General features: G+C 53.1%; 1 protein-coding gene across 4 annotated transcripts in view; it reads right to left on the bottom strand.

Moving 5' to 3' along the window:
- Positions 1-18668, bottom strand: part of RASGEF1A (RasGEF domain family member 1A) — a 143122-nt gene that overhangs the window by 70054 nt on the left and 54400 nt on the right. For 3 of the 4 annotated variants that reach the window (XM_027589537.2, XM_027589547.2, XM_027589530.2), the window contains one exon: positions 7381-7482. The gene's annotated coding sequence lies outside the window, so the exon portion shown is untranslated. Of the gene's footprint in view, positions 1-7380; positions 7483-13292; positions 13403-18668 lie in introns of those variants that run through there. The other variant, XM_027589557.2, reaches the window with a different exon arrangement.

The following is an 18668-nucleotide window of genomic DNA, read 5'->3' as shown; positions in this document are numbered from 1 at the left end:
AACGTTCCTTACAGAAGAATCCCGAATGCACTGGGAAGGAACAATTAGAAAGGTGCCGCGTTGCAGCCCTTGATGGGATACTTGACTCAGACGGGTTGTCAAGAGTTGAGACCTCCAGAGGATGGAACGGATGCAGGGGGATGAGGGCCCATCGGCCCCACGCTCACGCCCACTGCCACCAGACCTGCCGTGGCAGACTCCTGCGGCGTCCGGGCCTGTGCCACGAAGCATTCTTGCCAAATAACGTGGAGCCCCGTAAAACGAAGTTGTTTGAGGTAAACTCCGGTTTGGAGAGAATACTAGGAGCGGGGGAACTCGTGAAATGACACTGCGAGGAAGCAAACAGACAAGGCTCAAAAACAGGACATTCTAGGGACACAGACTCACCATGGTTCTGCAACAAGCCAATGGCTTAAAGAAAGGTGACTGGGAAAGGAAGGGCTGCTTCACATTACGGAGGCTTGTGACAAATAAAAGCCACATGCCACACGCCACACGTGGAGTCAATTTGGTTACTAATTTTAAGAGTCAACTGTAGAAGAGGATTTTTAAGACAATTAAGGAAAACTGAAGATGTGCTGGGCATTGGATGACAGCAAGGAATTGCTATTAATTCTGTTAAGTGTGATAATGACCGCCTGGTTCTGTTTGCAGATAGCCTCCTTTGAGATCCACGCTGGAGTAAATAGGGGCGAATTATGGAGGGCAGGGATTTGATTTAAATACTTCAGCCCAAAGGAAAACGAATAAGAGAAAAAGAAAAGAAAGGGAGGGAGGGAGTGAAGGAAGGAAGGAAGCAGGAAAAATGAGTAAGTGAAGCAAGCTGGTAAAATCTTAACTGCTGAATCTGGGCAATGAGAATATGGAGGTTCATTATTCTGTTCTCTTTACCTTTCGGTGTGTTTGCAAATTTCATAACAGTTAAACTTAAAACATGGTATCAGCACATGAATATAGAGTCAGAGCAATGAAACAAACAAGAAAGTCTTGAAATAACCCCAAACACATATAACAGCTTAGTATATGAATAAAGGTGATATTTCAAGTCAGTGAAGGAAAGGTAATTGTTTAATAAGTGGTGTTGGGCAAATGGGTGGCCATCTGGAAAAAAATAAAATTGGAGTCCTACCAGATAAATCAAATACTCACATTTGAAAAACAAAACCATACGCCTATAAGAGGAACACAAGAGAGTATTTCTTTATAGTTTCATGGTACAGAAGTTTTTCTGTTAGTTTGAACTTCATGAAATTACTGATGGGCAACAATTTTTGACCTATAGAAACAGTAATTTCACAAGGTTCAAATGTAATATGTACAATACCGACTACATAAATTTTTTAGATTCTGCATGGCAAAAACCAGAACAAACAAAATGAAAATACAATAAGTTGAGGAAAGGATTTGCAACTCATTCTCCAAGAGTCAGTTTCCTTAATATATAGAAAGCTTCTATGAATCAATAAGAAAAAGAAAAATACCATCAGCCAATTCCGACATTAGTTCACTAGAGAGAATACAGGTAAATCTTATACATATGAAAATATGTTCAAATCTCATTCATAGAGAAACGCTAACATTGCAATGAGATACCATTTTTCACCTATTAGATCGGCAAAGATAAGGGGATGTAGAAACAGGTGTTTACATCTATCACCAACAGAAGTATAAATTCCTATGGCTGAGGAGGACAGCTTAGCAAAATCTATCAAAATTACAAATGCACCTCCATTTCACCCTACTGTTCTATTCTGAGGGATTTATCCTACAAATATGCTCACACCTGGAGTAAAATGATATCTGGGCAAGGATGCTTGCTGCAGTCACTGCTTATAAAGGAGAGTGGACACCATCTGAATGGCTACTTTTCAGGGCCTGGAGGAATGAGTTACCACGCATCCACCGGCAGAAGGCCACGCAGATGTTAAAACCAGCAATGCATGGGGTGCCTGGGTGGCTCAGTTGGTTAAGCGCCCGACTCTTGATTTCGGCTCAGATCACGATCTCAGGGTCGTGAGATGGAGCCACGACTCGGGATCCGTGCTCAGCACAGAGTCTGCTTCAGATTCTCTCCCCCTCTCCCTCTGCCCCTCCCCCTGTTTGCGTGCATGGGCTCAAGTGCACTCTCTCACTCTCTCTCAAATAAATAAATAAATCTTTAAAAATAAATAAATAAGAATAAAATTGGGGGCGCCTGGGTGGCTCAGTCAGTTAAGTGTCTGCCTTCAGCTCAGGTCATGATCTTGGGGTCCTGCAATCAAGCCCCGCATCAGGGCTCCCTCAGCCTTTAGGAGCTGGCAGGGATGAGGGAGGAGACATGCTGCACATGGACCGTTTTTACTTGTTGAATGCCTAGTGAAATAAATACAATATGCCAAACTTTATAAACTGAGGAGGGGGAAGGGCAGCCCTATGAGGAGGCAGGCGGGAATCCCAGGGAAGGAAGAGTGGGAGAGGAGGAAAGGCAGAGTGGGGAGAAAGAAGGTGAGGCATTGCGGGTCAGGAACCCAGGGTGACCTTTCCAGAGTCCCCGCCCACATGGCCGCACACAGACCATGTCTCTCTCAGCTTCCCAGGGCACCTCAAGTTCGATGTAACAACATCCCCCAAGCAGGCTCCCCAACTAGGCTCTCTCCTGGGGGAAGCACAGGGCTGAGGACACAGCTGGTGTGGCGGGTCAGTTGCCCCTCTGTTGGAACCATCCACATGTGCACACGGCTAAGCTGCAGAGGAGACATGAGACCCCAGTAAAGTCACAAGTCCACGGCTCACCCCAAAGTGACATGTCATCAGTGGCCCCCAGGCACCACCTGCCATGGACTGTGTCCCCTGGCTTTCTTGGCTTCCTGGACATGGCAACCCATGTCCACCTTGGGGCCTGGGACCAGCTGCTCCCTCTGCAAGGAGCTCCCTGCCTCCAGATGTCCAAGGGGCTCAAGCTCTACCTTCCAGTGAGGCCGCTCTAACCACCCTGTTCTAAACGGAAGCTCCCCACACTCCCTCCCTCCTCCCCCAAGCACCTTCTAATTATCTAATGTTCTGCTCATTCCCTCCCTATTTCTGGATTTTGTCTGCACTCCCAGAACCTGAGCAGGGCCTGGCACGCTGCTTCTCCACACGCGCTCGGTGGATGGGACGAAGATCAGACATCTCCCCACATTGTTTTGGCTCTTCACCACCTTTCCCCAAGTCCCTCTCAAGCAAGGGGTGAAGGGCAGGCAGCACCTCAGAGCATGGGTTTCTCTCGGCCCCAGAAGTCACAGTGAGGTAGTGAGGAGGGGCAGGCCTGGGCTATCCAGCCTCGGGCAGGGTTCTTAGCCCCTCGGAGTCTTGCTGCTACACCCGTGACAATGTCCATGCTCTCCTTGGGCCCGCTTGGGTCTAATCGCCCCTCCACACCCACCTCGCCTCCTGGCACCTGGGCCCCACCCCCCTCCCAGCCGCAGTCTCCACCTCCGTCCTATTTGGCCTGCAGACCCATCCAGCTCCAGTGTCCTATGAAGCGACGGTCTTCTGCCAAGCCCCCCACCACCTCCCTTGCCCTGGCTGTGGGTGCACAGAGCACTGGGCCACAACAGGTTCCCAAGGCCAGGGCACCCTCCCCATTCTAAAGCAGGCCTGAGACACATTATCATTCTCCAATGCCGGGCCTGGCGTCTGCCACATTAGGCGGTGTTTATCACTGTTAACCCTGCAATAAAATGCCTTGTTTGCAGCCGGGATTCCTCTTCACTGGGTTCCCTTGGGGAACTCGGGGGCCTTGCTCTGGCCATCCCTGCGGGCCTGGAGAATGGTGTGCCCCGTCGGGCCTGACAGCCTGCCCTCCTCCCGCTGTCCAGGGCCTGGCAAACTGGGCAGTCAGCACTTCTGGCCAAGGCGCATGGCCACAGCCTGGTGAGGGTGGCAGGCTAGGGCCAGGACACGAGAGCCTCCAACATCAGAGCTGTAGAGGCGCAGCGGTTCCCTGTGGGAAAACATTTACGCCCCTAGGCAAAAGCCACGTGCATTACAGGTAAGCTCAGAGCTGCCGGGGGTGCGCAGCGGACAGGCGGGCACGCGTGCATGGAAGCCTTCTCATAGAGGCCTGCCTGCCCCTGAGCTACCCAGGGCCCTGGGGCTCCAGAAACCCGGCCCCAGTCAACCCGCCACGGAAAGATGGGTTAACTGAGGTGCAAGTCAGTTTAATTTAACTCAGCATCACCTGAGTAGGTGGGCATGGGGGTGTCTAACTCTGCGGTGGGAGACTCATGGGTGGAGGTGCCCACTGCTGGCACTGCCAAATGAGCCCGCCCTGTCAGGAGGCCTGAGGTGAAAGGCAAGGGCAGGGTAAAGAGTTCTCCCTGCCCCTGCCCTGCCTCATCCTCATGGCCAACCTGGTGCCTGGTGCCCTCAGCTCCTCAGGGGGCTGCCCACGGAGCCACCTGCTACCCTGTGTGTGATGCCATATGTGGTTAGGGCAGGCCAAGTGGTTTAGATGGCAGGGAGCCACAGAGGGGCCCGGCCAGTGTGGGGTGGGCTGCCAAGCTAGCAGGCCAGCTGCACCGGGCGTCTCATGGGCCAGGCCCATAGCCCATCCTTGTGCCAACCACACCCACACTGGCCCTCATTGTCTGCCCACTTGCTCAGCCTCTCCACACCTCTCTCCAGGCAGTCCCAGGTGCCCCCACCCCTGAATTGGGCTGCAAGAAGCCTGGGAGGGTTCATGGGCCCTCCTGCTACAGGACATGCCTGAGTGGGGACCCCAGGGAGCCAACTAGCCCCAGGCAGGACAGCTGGGAGCAAGGCAGGAAAACAGTGGCTGGAGCTGGAATGCAGGCCCCACATCCCCAGGCCAGGGATCCTCACCCCATACTATCTTACTGGCCCAGGCCGATGTGCCCCTCTCAAGTCTGGTGGGCCCTGGACAGCCCTCAGTCTCAGGTTCTCCCATCCCTGGCCTGCCCAGCCTCCTAGCATCAGGCCCAGGGCTGATGACCATGTTGTCAGTCCTTCCCTGGACAAACTGAGAGAGCACACAGCTCCCCCCGCCCCGCATGCATCAGCACAGCACTGGGTCCTGGGGCCCAGCAGTAAGCAGTACAAGGCAGAAGACTCAGACACATGAGGATACACCTCAGGAAGATGAGACCTCATGGCAAGGTGGCCAGTGCTGTGAGCCAGGCCACAGGACACCACGGGCAGAAGCAGGAGCACATTACCCACTCTCCAAAGTGCTCCTTGGCACAGAGGACAGACCTGGGTTCAAATTCTGCCTCTGCCCTTCTCTCCAGAGAGGAAGCTCATCCACAAAATGGGTATAACGATGCCAGCATAAAAAAAATATTTAGGACATTAAATTAAGTCACTTATTAGTGAAACACACAGCAGAGCCCTTGGGACAGAGAGCTGGTCAAGGACCACTTCCTGGTGTGTGCACGTGAATGCATGTATACATACACACACATACACACATGCACACGCATGCACGCGTACGCAGAGCCCACACACGCGCCCTGCGTACCAAGGTCTGAGCACAGACAGGGGGTCCACTGACTCCCCGACCTCCACCACACTGCCTGCTGTCCTTTGCTCTCCGCACTTGGAACCCAGGGCTGTTCTGGCACTACGACTTCCTTTTCCTCCCCTCACAGCGCCACGGTCACCCCACAAAACAACAGCTCTTCAAAATCTCAGCCCAACTGTAGACATGCCTGGCATCCCCCCTCCAGGGATATGACCTGCTGTGACCTGGAGCTGCACTCTGGGGGCCACCTCGGCCAGACAGTGGGCTTTAAACGCCCCCCCCCCAGTCTCTGCAGGCTCACAGGCAGGGCAGCTCCCCTGGCCCCAGGCTGCCCCACCACAAGGACAAGCTGGGAGATTTGGCACCTCCCTCAGGGACCCCTGCAGTCCGCGGGGGTTCTGGTCACCAGCACCCTGCCTCCAACCCCTCTCCTAGGCGCCGCTTCCTAGCCTCTTTCCCATCTCCGGGGCCAAGGAGGAGGCAACTGTGTGTGGATTTCTCAAAGACCGAGGGCTTTCCAGACAGGGTCAGCTGGTGGTGGCAAGCGACACATTTGCAGGGCCACCATGGCTGTGTCCCACAAGTATCCCTCTTTATGTTTTTATCATTTAATACATTATAATCTAATTTCTATTATCTCTTCTTTGATCCACTGCATATTTACACGTGTTTTAAATTTTCCAAATATTAGACTTTTTAAAGTTATGTTTTGTTATTAATTTCTATCATTATTGCATTGTAGGTAGAAAACATTGCCTGTATCACAGTGTTTTTTTGGTAATCCTTGAGGTGTTTTTATTTTTTTTTTTTTTATTTTTTTTTTTTTAATTAAAGATTATTTATTTATTTATTTGACAGAGAGAGAGAGAGAGAGAGTGAGAGCAGGAACACAAGCAGGGGGAGTGGGAGAGGGAGAAGCAGGCTTCCCGCCAAGCGGGGAGCCCGATGCGGGGCTCGATCCCAGGACCCTGGGATCACGACCTGAGCCGAAGGCAGACGCTTAACGACTGAGCCACCCAGGCGCCCCTCCTTGAGGTGTTTTTACAGCCAGTTTGCAGATAGCTGACCTCGTGGTTCGGCAAGTACCTGTGAGCACCCCAGCCACTGCATCGCTGGGGGCGTGGTCCAGGTGGTGACTCATGCCTTGTGGGTGGCTCCCCTCCATGCCCTACCCCAAACGCCCCCTTCCCCACATTCTTGGAAGTGATCTGGCCGCGCTGGCCTTTGCCAGAGCAACAGCTTGGACTCTGGCCAACCCTGCTCACTGTCAATCCCCCCTCCTAAATCCTTGAGAAACCTCACTTGCTGACCCAGCAGTGGGGGACCTGGGGACCAGATGCTCCCAGGTCACCCACTCCAGCGATCACTCACAGGAACACTCACAGACACGCTCACCTTGATGGAGGTCAGCTGGGCTCCCAGGCCAGAGGAGGGAGGGGTTGCTGGGTATGGGAGGCCCCTTCATGGGGTGGTGTCCACGGGCAGGGTGGAAATGAGGTGGGCTCTCCCGAGGGCAGCCCTGATGTTCTGCTCCTGGCCTCATCCACCCAGTAGGGGCCACCCACTACTAATACCAACAATAATAAAATGAATAATTGACAGCCTCCTGCTTGCTCTCAGTGATTAACTCATGAAAGCTGCAGAGGCTCCCCCTAGGAACTCCATGAGCTCCTTCTATGTGAGCTTCCAACCCCATCCAACTCTAACCACCGCCCCCCCCCCCCCCGCTGGTTCACAGGCCAGCCTCCCCTCTGCATCCCTCTCCTTCAGCTCTGAAGGCAGAGACCTGGGTCCCAGCAAGGGGGACCAACCCTCCCCAGTCACCACAGCCAGGGCTGTGAAGCTCCAGGCTCCCACCCAGCGCTGCATGTCATTACCTCATGCGATCAAGACCATAGCCTCAGAGGAGGAAGGGAACCCAAATGTTCACAGTTCACAGCTGGAAGGGGCTTGGACACAGAACCAGTCTTCAGGAAATCCTAGGCAGGAGAAGTTTGGGCCTCTGAGCCTGGGTTTCTACAGCAACAAAATAGGGTTCCTCACCCCAGGAAGTGCCTGGGCTGGGGCTGGGCACATCCCCCCACGTCCCAAGTCAGAAGCCTCCCTGGGTCTGCCCCAGTGACCCAGCAGTGGCTGGGATTCAGGCCACACCCAGACGGAATCCAGAGACTTCATGACATGCACATGGGAAGGGTCTGAGTACCAGAGGCCCAGAGAGCCCCACAGGGAGAGAGGGTCTAGGGAGGGGTCCTTGCCGGTCAGGCAGCCTTGGGGGTGGGGAAACCAGCTCAGCTAACAAACCCATCAGAACGGGCACACCCTCTCCCAGCCCCCTCAGCTTCTGGGTGAGCCAGCCTCCTCCACGAAAGCTACTCTTTGTTAACAGTGTTGCCATGGCAACCAGATCCAGGGAGAACTCTCTCTTCAAGGTAGAGTCTGAGGGTGACACTTGGAGAAACGGAAGTGGTGGTGACAACAGGCAGGAGCCTGGCCTCCCAGCCCTACCCCCACTACTCCTTCCTGAACTACTCCAGCTCCCCGGAGACTGCCCCTTGCCGGTCCCAGAGCTTTGGGTCTGCTCCCCTCTCCTCTCCCTGAGCGGGGACAGCAACACGGTCCAGGCCAGGCGCCCCGGGCCCATGTTTCCACACAGATCTGCGTGTCTCTGCCCCATCACACACACAGGCTCATGCTTTCGCACATATTCCAGGAAGGCTTGCCGAGTCTACCAGCCCAGCCACCGTCTGAGCTGAGGGGAAAACAGGCCAAGTGTACACCTGACTCCAAGAAATCACAGTTACGTAGGGGTGACATGCTGCAGAGGCCCAGGCACTCTGGGAAGGCACCCCCCAGGAAGGCTGGGAGCCAACTAGGTGGGGATAGGGAGTCCTGCCTGGGAACAGGAGGTTCCGAGCATTTTGACAAAGAGAAGGTTAAAAAGGTCACCTGGCTGTGGTGTGGGGAAGGAACTGCAGGGGAAGGAGGCCGCTGCAGGTGTGCAGGCCAGAGGGGCAGCCCGGCCTGTGGAGAGAGCAGCGGGCAGGGGAAGGGAGTGGAAGAGAGGCCTGGGGTGACAGGCTGACCACGCAGTCACTGTGAGGGCAGACCTGGCAGAGGCAAGAGGGAGGCCTTGGCCATACCGACTGCTCAAATGGGGAGCCTGGAGCAGGTGAGGTTCGGGGGCACAGCAGACAGGCCGCCCATGGTCATCTGAACGGCATCTAGCCGGCCCAGGCTGCACCGCTGACAGAGCCCAGAGAACAGGCCACGCTGAAAGGACTTAGAATGGGATCAGCACCGAGGAGGGAACAGGAGCCGTGGCTGGGGAGGAGAGGGCGTAGGTCCAGGTCCTGAGGAACAGGAATCGTGAGTGGGCCCAGGAGAGGAGGGGGAGCCTGCAGAGAGGTCTGCAGGGTGGCCAGAGGACTTGGAGGCACACGGGGGCGGGGGGCGGGGGCTGCAGAGCCCCAGGGGACAAATGCCTGGGAGCAGGAGGCGTGAACACCAAGAGGGCCATCGATGTCCACAGGCACCTGAAGACCATTTCCCTGGAGTGACGAGGGCGCGCCAGATTGGAGTGGGCTGGGAGCGAGTGGGAAGTGAGGATGTGGAGTGAGCAAGCAGAGAACACGGCTTCAGAGTCAGCCTACTTGCAGGGGAGGAGAGAAGGGGGAAAATAGCTGGAGGGGGAGAGGGCAGAGAGCAGTTTGTTGTTGTATTTAAGCTGAAGAAGCTTTATGAAAGTAGGGGCGCCTGGGTGGCTCAGTCAGCTGGCTGAGCGGTTGAGTGTCAGACTCTTGATTTCAGCTCAGGTTGTGATCTCAGGGTCGTGGGATGGAGCCCCAGGTAGGGCTCCACACTCAGCGTGGAGGCTGCTGGAGATTCTCTCTCTCCCTCGCCCGCTGCCTCTCTCCCTGCTCGTGTGCTCTCTCTCTCACTCAATAAATGAATAAATAAAACCTTTTAAAATTTTTAAAAAAATTTTTTAAAAAGAAAGTAATATCACCTTTGATGACATCACCTGTCAACTAGGGCAGCAACCCCTCCCCTGTGAGGAAGTGATACAAGAGCTGGACAAATGGAATGAAGTGCCCCCTGAGTGCCTAATGTCTTGCCCCCGGGGCTGGCTCCCTGACTCAGGGGGCTCACAGTGTGTGGTCCACGGGCAAAATGGGGTGTTTTCCTCTAAAGAGTCAGGGAGACTCCGTGAGGCCCAGCGCCAAGGCTCTCCTTGAGCTGGTGCTTGCCCACAGCTCCCTGAACTCACCCTGCATGACAGAGAACCCCACAGCTGCTCAGAAGGGATATGGCAGGCTCCGAGCTCCCACCACCACCCACCACGCAGGGCAGCAAAGTCCCGCAGCCTGTCCCCCCAGACCCAGCATAGGCGCTCATGGTGGGAAAGTGGGGTGAAAGGCTCTTTTCTCCTGCGCTATGTCCACATCCCGACACCACTCATGGATCCTGAGAAGTTTCCCTAGCAAATAAGTGAGGAGGGTAGAAGCTTCCCCAGACAGGATCACTGGGGGATGCTCTGAACCATATTCAAAGGCACCTACATGGTTCTTCGGAAATGCTTCTGCAGACGAGACTATTCAGACACCTGAGGCCATACTACGGTCCCCCCCTCAGGCAGGGTGGGCAGGTAGCAGGGGGCAGTCATCCCGCCACCCCCTTGGGGTGGATCCGTGTGGATCCTAACACTTTCATACTTTGGCCAGACACCTCTCACAAGCCTTTCTGAAGCCTGTCCCAGGAGGTGAATCCCCAAGGCCCTCCATTCCCCAGGATGAGCCCTGCTCCTCCGTAGCTGGTCCCTGTCCCTCCCAAGCTCTGAACAGGCCAGGACATAATGGGGCTTTCAGGTTTTCCCTTCCATGGTTCCTGCCATGCCACTGCCGAGCTGACATCAGCTGACCTTCCCAAACCCTGCTCCAAGGTTGTCAGATTAGGACTGCCTGGTGTCCCCAGTCCAGGGACATTCTGAAAGGATCATAGCCCCCCCCTCTCTGTGCCAGCCAGACACCCCCTCTGTTCACTCTCTGACACATAAACACACAGTCCCACTGCCCCAGGCTCTGGGCCCAGGAAGAGGTGAGAAGGGCACATACTGAAGAAAGGGCAGAGCATCCTCCCCAGACCCCTGCAGGTCAGGGCACCCTGCCTGACATGTGACCAGTGGGTGTCAGAGGCCCTCCCCTCATGGCCATGGGCCTGGGAGCTTCCCCACCTGATGTCACTTCAGCACCCCAGGATCACAGGCCTCCCTCCCTCCTACCCTGCTTCCTCCTCAGATTCTGCCTGGAAGACAAGTTGCTAAGTAAACACTCATCCACAGGAGGGAGGTGGGCAAGCGAGGGCAAAGGAACTGAGAGGCAGCCTGGAGTGGGTGGGAGTTATAGGAGGCAGATTTCTGCTCAACATTTGGAAGCTCCGAGGGAAAAACAGCCAGAGCAGACCAGGGCTGAAGCAGACGGCCTCAGGAGGGAAAGAGGGAGGGAGGAGGAGTCCCAGCAGGGGGCAGCCGGGGCAGGGTGCTCTGGACCCAGAGAAACACTGCTATGATCAGCAGGACAGGCCCTGATCTGCATCCCCAGTCCTCTCTCCCACCATGGCCCTGGGACCAGCAGGCCCTGTTGGGGAGGTCTGGAGCCCCTCTTCTGGGGTAGGGTGATGCAGAGGTGCACCTATGTCACTGCCCCCACTTCTGAGGACTGTGGTTGGATGCCCTGAGCCCTGCACCTCACTTGGCCTATTTGACAAATTTGGCTTCTGTGAAACATGTGGCTAGAGAACAGGGTTCGGTGGTTAAAAAACAAAAATCAACCAGAGCTATTCCAATACAGCCCATTCAGCCCATCATTCTGCAGCTGGGGAGACAGGTGTACTCGGGGGTTCTCAGGCCATACCTGAGCATCCCCGCCCCCCACTACTCTCCCCTGAAGGACCCAGGGGATGGACGAGCGGATCTGTTCCTCACCTGGTCAGCCTAAGGGGGCCCCTTGTGTTGGGCTGCCCTCCCCACTTGGCCAGGCCCACCAGCCCCCGGCCTCACTCAGGTCAGCCCAGCACAAATGCAGGCGGCGCTGGTATTTCTCCCCCACCCTCCTCCTCCGCCTGCAGTTGCTAAGTTACACCAAAAAACCCTCTGCTCTGTGTGAACTGTTCCATTTCCACAATTTGCCAGGTGGAAGGGAGCCATCAGGCTGGCAGTTCAAGGATGCCTCCCAGAGAAAAACAAACTTGCTGGCTGGCTTTCAGGCCCCCATGGCATACCTGGGGCCACCTGCTTGTGCTCCCAAACCCAGGAGCCATGTGCAAGAGTACACAGCTGCCCTGGGAGGGTGTCAGCATGTGGGTCTCTACCGCTCCTTCCCTTCTCAGGGTTCTACTGCCACCCCTTACCCAGCCATGACCCCCCAGAAGGCTGCTGGTCACTATGACCCATGTCCCTAACAACAAATAAAAGCTAGAGGGGCACAAAACCCATCCACGGGTCCAGAGCCAAGGTCTTCCACTTCCTCCCACTCTGGAGGCCCTCCTCCTATTCTGGGCTGGGATCCTGAGGTTCCAATACAAAGTGTCCCTGGATGTCAGGGCAGAAATATTCCTAAAAGTCACTGAAACCATTTACAGATGGGGAAGCTGAGTCCCTGAGAGGCCCGCAGTCTGTCCTCAGTTCAGAAGTCAAGACCTGTGGCCTCCCGACTCCCTAGCTCCCTTCTCATAACAAGAGCTGCTGCTTTGCACTCTAGGCCTCCTACTGGGGAGGGAAGGGCCTGGACCCAAGCTCGGCTGCACTGGGCAAAACTGTGTCCAGAGGCAGGTGAAAGACCCCTGAGGGGCAGAGTAGATCACTGCCTCTTTGAGGCTCCCCTGAATACCAACCTGACTCTATATGTCCTGGTGGCCGTCTGGGCCCTGCCCTTGCTCCAGAGGATGGGAGAAAAATGACAGCAGTGGGGAGGGTGAACCAGATGGGGCTCACAGATCCAAGCAGGGAACCAGGGTGCCCGGCCACCACCACATCTCAGCCCCCAGGTGGCTCCCAAGAGGCAGGCAGCCTCCCTGTAAATATCCAGCAGCTCCAGCGCTCAGAAGCAGCTAGAGATGCAGGGGGCAAGGGCCTGCTGCGTGTCCTCCCCAGACAGCAGGAGCCCCCTCCCCCCTCACACACACGCAGAGCGGAACCAGCTGCACCTTGCAAGGCCTGGGGCAAAGAGAGCACGGTCCTTGAAATGACCCTTGCCCACGGTGCAGAGAGGGGCATCTCGCCCTGGTCGTCTCCCCTCAAATGCTGAGCTCACGCCCCACTTCCTCGCCACACAGCAAAGGCGTGAGATGCCACCGCGGGGCCCAGAATGCAGACAAGCAAATGGAAACTTCCAACTGCGCCACCCCAAGGTCCTCAGATTTCCCAGCCCCCTCCCCCACGCCAGGCCCGGGGCAGCGGACCTGCCCGCCGGTGCCCCCGCCCGCCTGCGGAGTGCACTCCCGCCACGCCCAGGCAGAGACTGCCCGGTGCCCCGCAGGCGCTGGAGGCCGGGGGGTCCTGGCGCTGTCCAGCCCGGGGCGGAGTTCTGGGCAACTCCACGCCGGGCTCCCGCACGCCCTCCTGCACGCGCGTCCCACGACCAGTGCCGGGAACCGGTGCCCCGACCCCGCGACGGTCACGCCGGGCGGGACCCGGGGCCCGCGTACGCCCCGCCCGCGCTGGCCACCGGAGGGGACGGCCCTAGGGAGACAGGGAGGGACCGAGGGACTGAGGATAGCGGCGCCCGCTGCCTACCTCGGTCCGGGCCGGCGTAGCTCCCGCGCAGCCCTCGCGCCGCAGTCGGGCCCCGAGCAACGCGCGGCCCGCGCCGCCGGCGGCTCATGCTCGGCGCCGGGGCCCGCGGCACCCGCCCACCCGCGGCCGCCCCCGCGCTGCGCCAGCTGCGGGCAGAGCGGCTCCCTCCGCAGCCGGCGCCGGGGAGCGCGAGCGAGCGAGCGCGGAGCGAGCACGGAACGGGCACGGAGCGGGCACGGAACGGGCACGGAGCGGGCGGGCGCGAGAGCGCGGGGAGCGGGCGGGCGCGGGGCGCGAGTGCGGGGCGGGCGCAGGCAGAGGGAGGGCGCGGGGCGGGAGCGTGGAGAGGGAAAGTGCAGGACGAAGGTGGAAGGAGAGGTAAAGCGCGTAGCCAGGGCGCGGGGCGCAGGGCGCAGGACTCTGGGGTAGGAGGCAGAGAGTGCAGGGAGAAAGCGAGCCAGCCTTCATTTAAAAAAGGGTAATTCAACAAACCGCCCCAAAGGTGATGTGGCCACCTCATGTGAAAGAACCTTTGGGGCCTCCCTAGAGCTGCCCAAATGTTGGCTTCTGAAACCGCTTCCGTGGGCAATTCCTGGTCGCTTTGATTATTCCCTTTACCATCACAACCACCCTATAAGGTTGGTGTTGGTTTTGTTCCCATTGCACAGATAAGTAAACTGATGGTAGGGAAGTGAAAGGACCCTGCAGGATCAGGCAGGCAAAGCAAAGCTCAAAAACCACCCTGAGAGATTCCATAGTCCCCATTTCTCCAAAACCACCATGAGGAGGATGCGGGATCCAGCTCTTCTGGCTCCCAGTGAAGCTTCCCGTTCTCTGAACAGGCATCTTTGTTCTCTGGTCACAACCTCAGGGGTCAGGAGTGACCCTTTCAGGCACAGACTCAAGTGAATATGGAACAGGTCTAGGGCCAGGGAGCTCACAGGATGAAGAGGTTTGGGTGGAAGAATGGTGAAGTACTCCATAGACATCCCCCATCCCTGCCTTGGAGAGGCTAAGGACCTTTCTTATTAATTCATTCAGTACATATTTATTGAGTGCTTACTGGATGCTGGGTGCCATTCTGGGCACTGGGATACAGGTGTGAATCCCCCTGTCTGGTTGAAGTTTGCATTCTTGTGGGAAGCAGGCAGTAAATAAAAAGCACAAGAAAATATTCATATGTCAGATGATGCAGATGCTTTGGAGAAAAGCATGGCAGAAAGAGGGTATAGGGAGGGAGTCCAGTTTTGGGAGTTATTTTATTTTGGCAGGTCAGGGAAGTCTTTGCTGAAGGGGTGACATCTGAGCCAAGACCTGAGTGAAGCAAGCCATGATAAATCCAAAGAATGAATATTTGAGGCATAGGATGCGACGGCCCTGATGTGAGAATATGCATTGGATGTGTGCAAGCGATAATGAGGAGACAGATTGGTGTGCAAATGAGTGAAGAGTGTGGTAGAGAGTGAGATTCCAGGAAGTGCCCAGGTGACCAGATCAGGGAGAGTCTGGTTGGCCATTGGCCCTTGTGGTTTTGACTCAATGCCAAGCTGGTGGGGAGGGTTTTGCAGAGTAATGTTATGGTCTGAGTTTTCTTGACAAAAACATTTTATTTTGGAAAATTTCAAACATTTACAAAAGTGGGAGCTAAGAAGGTAGTAAGCCCAATGGCCCAACATCAACTATTACCAATATGTGGCCAATTTTGTTTCACCAGTACCCTCACCCATCACTATATTTGTTCAAGCGAGCATTTGCTTGTTATTAAGTGAACATTTATAACTTTTTAAAGTATAATATACATAAATGATGGTATACAGATCATAAATTTGTGCTCAATTGCTTTTCAATGAGAATATTAATAACCATCTGTACCTTGATTTTCACTATGGGAAGGTTTTAAATTAGATTCATTTTCTTTAATAGATCGAGGGCCTTGCAGATTATCTAATTCTTCTGATGTCACTTTTGATAAATTGTGTTTTTGAAATATTTTTAATTTGGCTAAATTTTCAGATTTACTGACAAGTTGTTCATAACATCCTCATATTAGCCCACAGATGTCTGCAAAATATGTAGTGATGTACCATGTTTCATTCTGATACTGGGAATCTTTGTTTTCTCTTTCTTTTCTTGATCAGTCTTGCTAGAGTTTTGTCAATTTTACCATATTTTTCAAAGAAAACTTTTGCCTTTGTTGAGTTTTCTCTATTGTGCCTTCTATTTCATTGATGTCTACCCTTTGTTTGATTATGTCTGTATTTCAGCTTTGGTGAAGATATTTACTGTTTTGTTTCTTCAGTTTCTTAAGTTGGAAGCTAGGCTCATTGGTTTTAAGCCTTCTTTTCTACTATATGCATTTAATTTTTTTAAAAGATTTTATTTATTTATTTGACAGAGAGAGACACAGCGAGAGAGAGAACACAAGCAGGGGGAGTGGGAGAGGGAGAAACAGGCTTCCCGCAGAGCAGGGAGCCTGATGTGGGGCTCGATCCCAGGACCCCGGGACTGTGACTTGAGCCGAAGGCAGACGCTTAACGACTGAGCCACCCAGGCGCCCCTCTATATATATGCATTTAAACCTATGCATTCCAAGCACTGCTTTACCGTCTCTCACAAGCTTTAAGCTTTTTATTATCATTTAGCTCAAGATATTTTTTAATTTCCATCTTTTTAAATTTATGTGAGAGATAACAAGCAGGGGGAGGGGCAGAGGGAGAAGCAGACTCCTTGTTCAGCCCGGAGCCTGATTCGGGGCTTGATCCCTGGACTCTGAGATCATGACCTGAGCCGAAGGCAGATGCTTAACCAACTAAGCCACCCAGGTACCCTTTAGTTTCCATTTTGTCTCTCTTTTGGCCCATAAATTATTTGGAAGGGTGTTGGTTAGTTTCCAAATACTAGGAGGTTTTCTAGTTGGTTGATTTCCAAATACTAGGAGGTTTTCTAGTTATCTTCGTATTATTGAGTTCCAGTTTAGTTATACAACAGGCAGAGGCAGAGGATGAACTCTAAATAATTTCAATTCTCTGAAATCTACTCATACATTTATGGCCCAGAATATGTTCTATTTTGGTAAATGTCTTATATGCCCTTGAAAAGAATGAATATTCTGCATAAATCAGGTCAGGTTGGTTAATCAGGTCCAAATCTATATTGCTACTGGATGTAATTTGTATTGTTAGTTCTTTTCTTTTTTTAAAAGATTTTACTTATTTACTTGACAGAGAGAGAGCACAAGCAGGGGGAGCGGCAGGCAGAGGGAGAGGGAGAAGCAGGCTCTCTGCTGAGCAGACAGTCCGACATGCGGGTCCAGGACACTGGGGTCATGACCTGAGCCGAAGGCAGATGCTTAACTGACTGAGCCACCCAGGCGCCCCTCGTATTCTGTTAGTTCTTGATACAAACTGGAAACAACCCAAAAGTCCTTCAATGAGTGAAGGGATAAATAAATTGTAGCACAGCCATACAATGGAATACCACTCAACAACAACATGAATGATTCTCTAGAGCATTATGCTAAGTGAAAGAAGCCAGACTCAAAAGGATTCAAACTCCATTTATATGACTTCTAGAAAAGGCAAAATTGTACAGGTGGAGAACAGATCGGTGGTCTGGATGGAAGGTGGGATGGAAGGATCGACTACAGGATAGGGAAATTTTTAGGGACCATGAAAGTGTATCCATGTCTTGATTTGTGGTGGTGGTCACATGACTATGCATTTGCCAAGACCTAAAGTAACCATACACCAAAAAGAATGAATTTTACTGTCTGTAAATTAAAAAGTAATTTTAATCTCCAATATAATTAGAGGCTTCTTTTTTTTTAAAGATTTTATTTATTTATTTGAGAGGGAGAGAATGAAAGATAGAGAGCACAAGAGGGAAGAGGGTCAGAGGGAGAAGCAGACTCCCTGCTGAGCAGGGAGCCCGAAGCAGGACTCGATCACGGGACTCCAGGATCATGACCTGAGCCGAAGGCAGTCGCTTAACCAACTGAACCACCCAGGCGCCCATAATTAGAAGCTTCTTGTGGCTACCTTGTCATCTCTTTTTTGTTCAGATGTCCACAAGTTTTCTGTTTTCCCCACCTTTTTGCTATATCTATTATGGAGGGAATCAGGGTGACTAATTACTGCCAATGAATATAGCATTACCACTGTTGTCAAAAAATGAAGAAGTAGGGTGCACAGGGGAGTTGGAAGGAGAAGTTAAATGCTGTTCTGATAGTCAGATGATGAATGATGGTTGCTTAGAACAGGGTAGTCATGCTCATGAAGATAAGAAGTGTTTGCAACTCGACATGTGCTGCAGATAAAGCCAAAAGTACTTGGGTCAGAGAAAAAGAGAAAAGCCAACAGTGCTTTTGCCCCAAGCAGTCTTGCTGTCCATGCTCTGGAGCACATCCCAAGATGCAACTGCCTAGCTGGACACTGGTAGTACTTTGAGTGTTGTTTTATTTGGGCTGGCTTTGGGGTAGAGGGATTTCTGCAGGTTCTGGGAACTAAAATCCGTGACGATTCAGCCACCCACTCTTCCTGTTGCACCTAGACATTGTCTTGCCTCAAATTTGTCCCCCTTCAAGACTTCTCATCACAACAATTGCACTGGTTTACAGATTTTTACTTCCGTGGAGTTCAGTTCACTGACTAGGTCCTCTAGATCTCTGATTCTCCGTCCAAACCAGTTCTTCCCAGGATTTCAGTTTTCTCCCTCCTGACTTTACTTGCCTTCCTTTTTACCCTTGTTTCCATAGAATGGGTTTTCAGTTGTTCCCTTGACAATACCCTGGATTTTCTTGCTTCTTTTACCTTCATATCTCCCACCTGGCAAAACTCCAGTGACAGATAAATCCAACTCTGCCTTCTCCAGATGTCCCCTCAGGTATCTATGTGCTGCTAGAGGCAATCACACAGCCCTGCTCCCACTCTAAATTCACAATAAATTCGTCAGTGGAACTGAGAACTCAACACTACTCAGTCATCCTCCTACAGTTCTTTCTTTCCTTTTCTGTTCTTTTAAAAGATTTATTTATTTATTAGAGAGAGAGAGCATGAGTGAGGAGAGGGGCTGAGGGAAAGGGAGAGAGAGAATCTTCAAGCAGACTCCCCACTGAGTGTGGAGCCTGATAAGGGGCTCAATCCCAGGACCCTGAGATCATGACCTGGGCTGAAATCAAGAGTCAGATGCTTAACCAACTGAACCACCCAGGTGCCCCTCTTTCCTTTTCTTAAATTGTGAAAATATATGATACATACAGAAGAATGGATGAAGTGTGTACATACAGTTTCAGGAATGATCATAATGAGAATACCAATGGAACCAGGACTTAGGTTGAGAAATAGGGCACTGCCAGTACACAAGAAGGCCCCTTTGCAT

The sequence above is a fragment of the Zalophus californianus genome, chromosome 15, assembly GCF_009762305.2.
Source record: "Zalophus californianus isolate mZalCal1 chromosome 15, mZalCal1.pri.v2, whole genome shotgun sequence".
In the NCBI taxonomy this organism is placed as follows: Eukaryota; Metazoa; Chordata; class Mammalia; order Carnivora; family Otariidae; genus Zalophus; species Zalophus californianus.
Note: the sequence above shows the minus strand (reverse complement) of the source record. Positions and strands in the feature narration are given on the sequence as shown.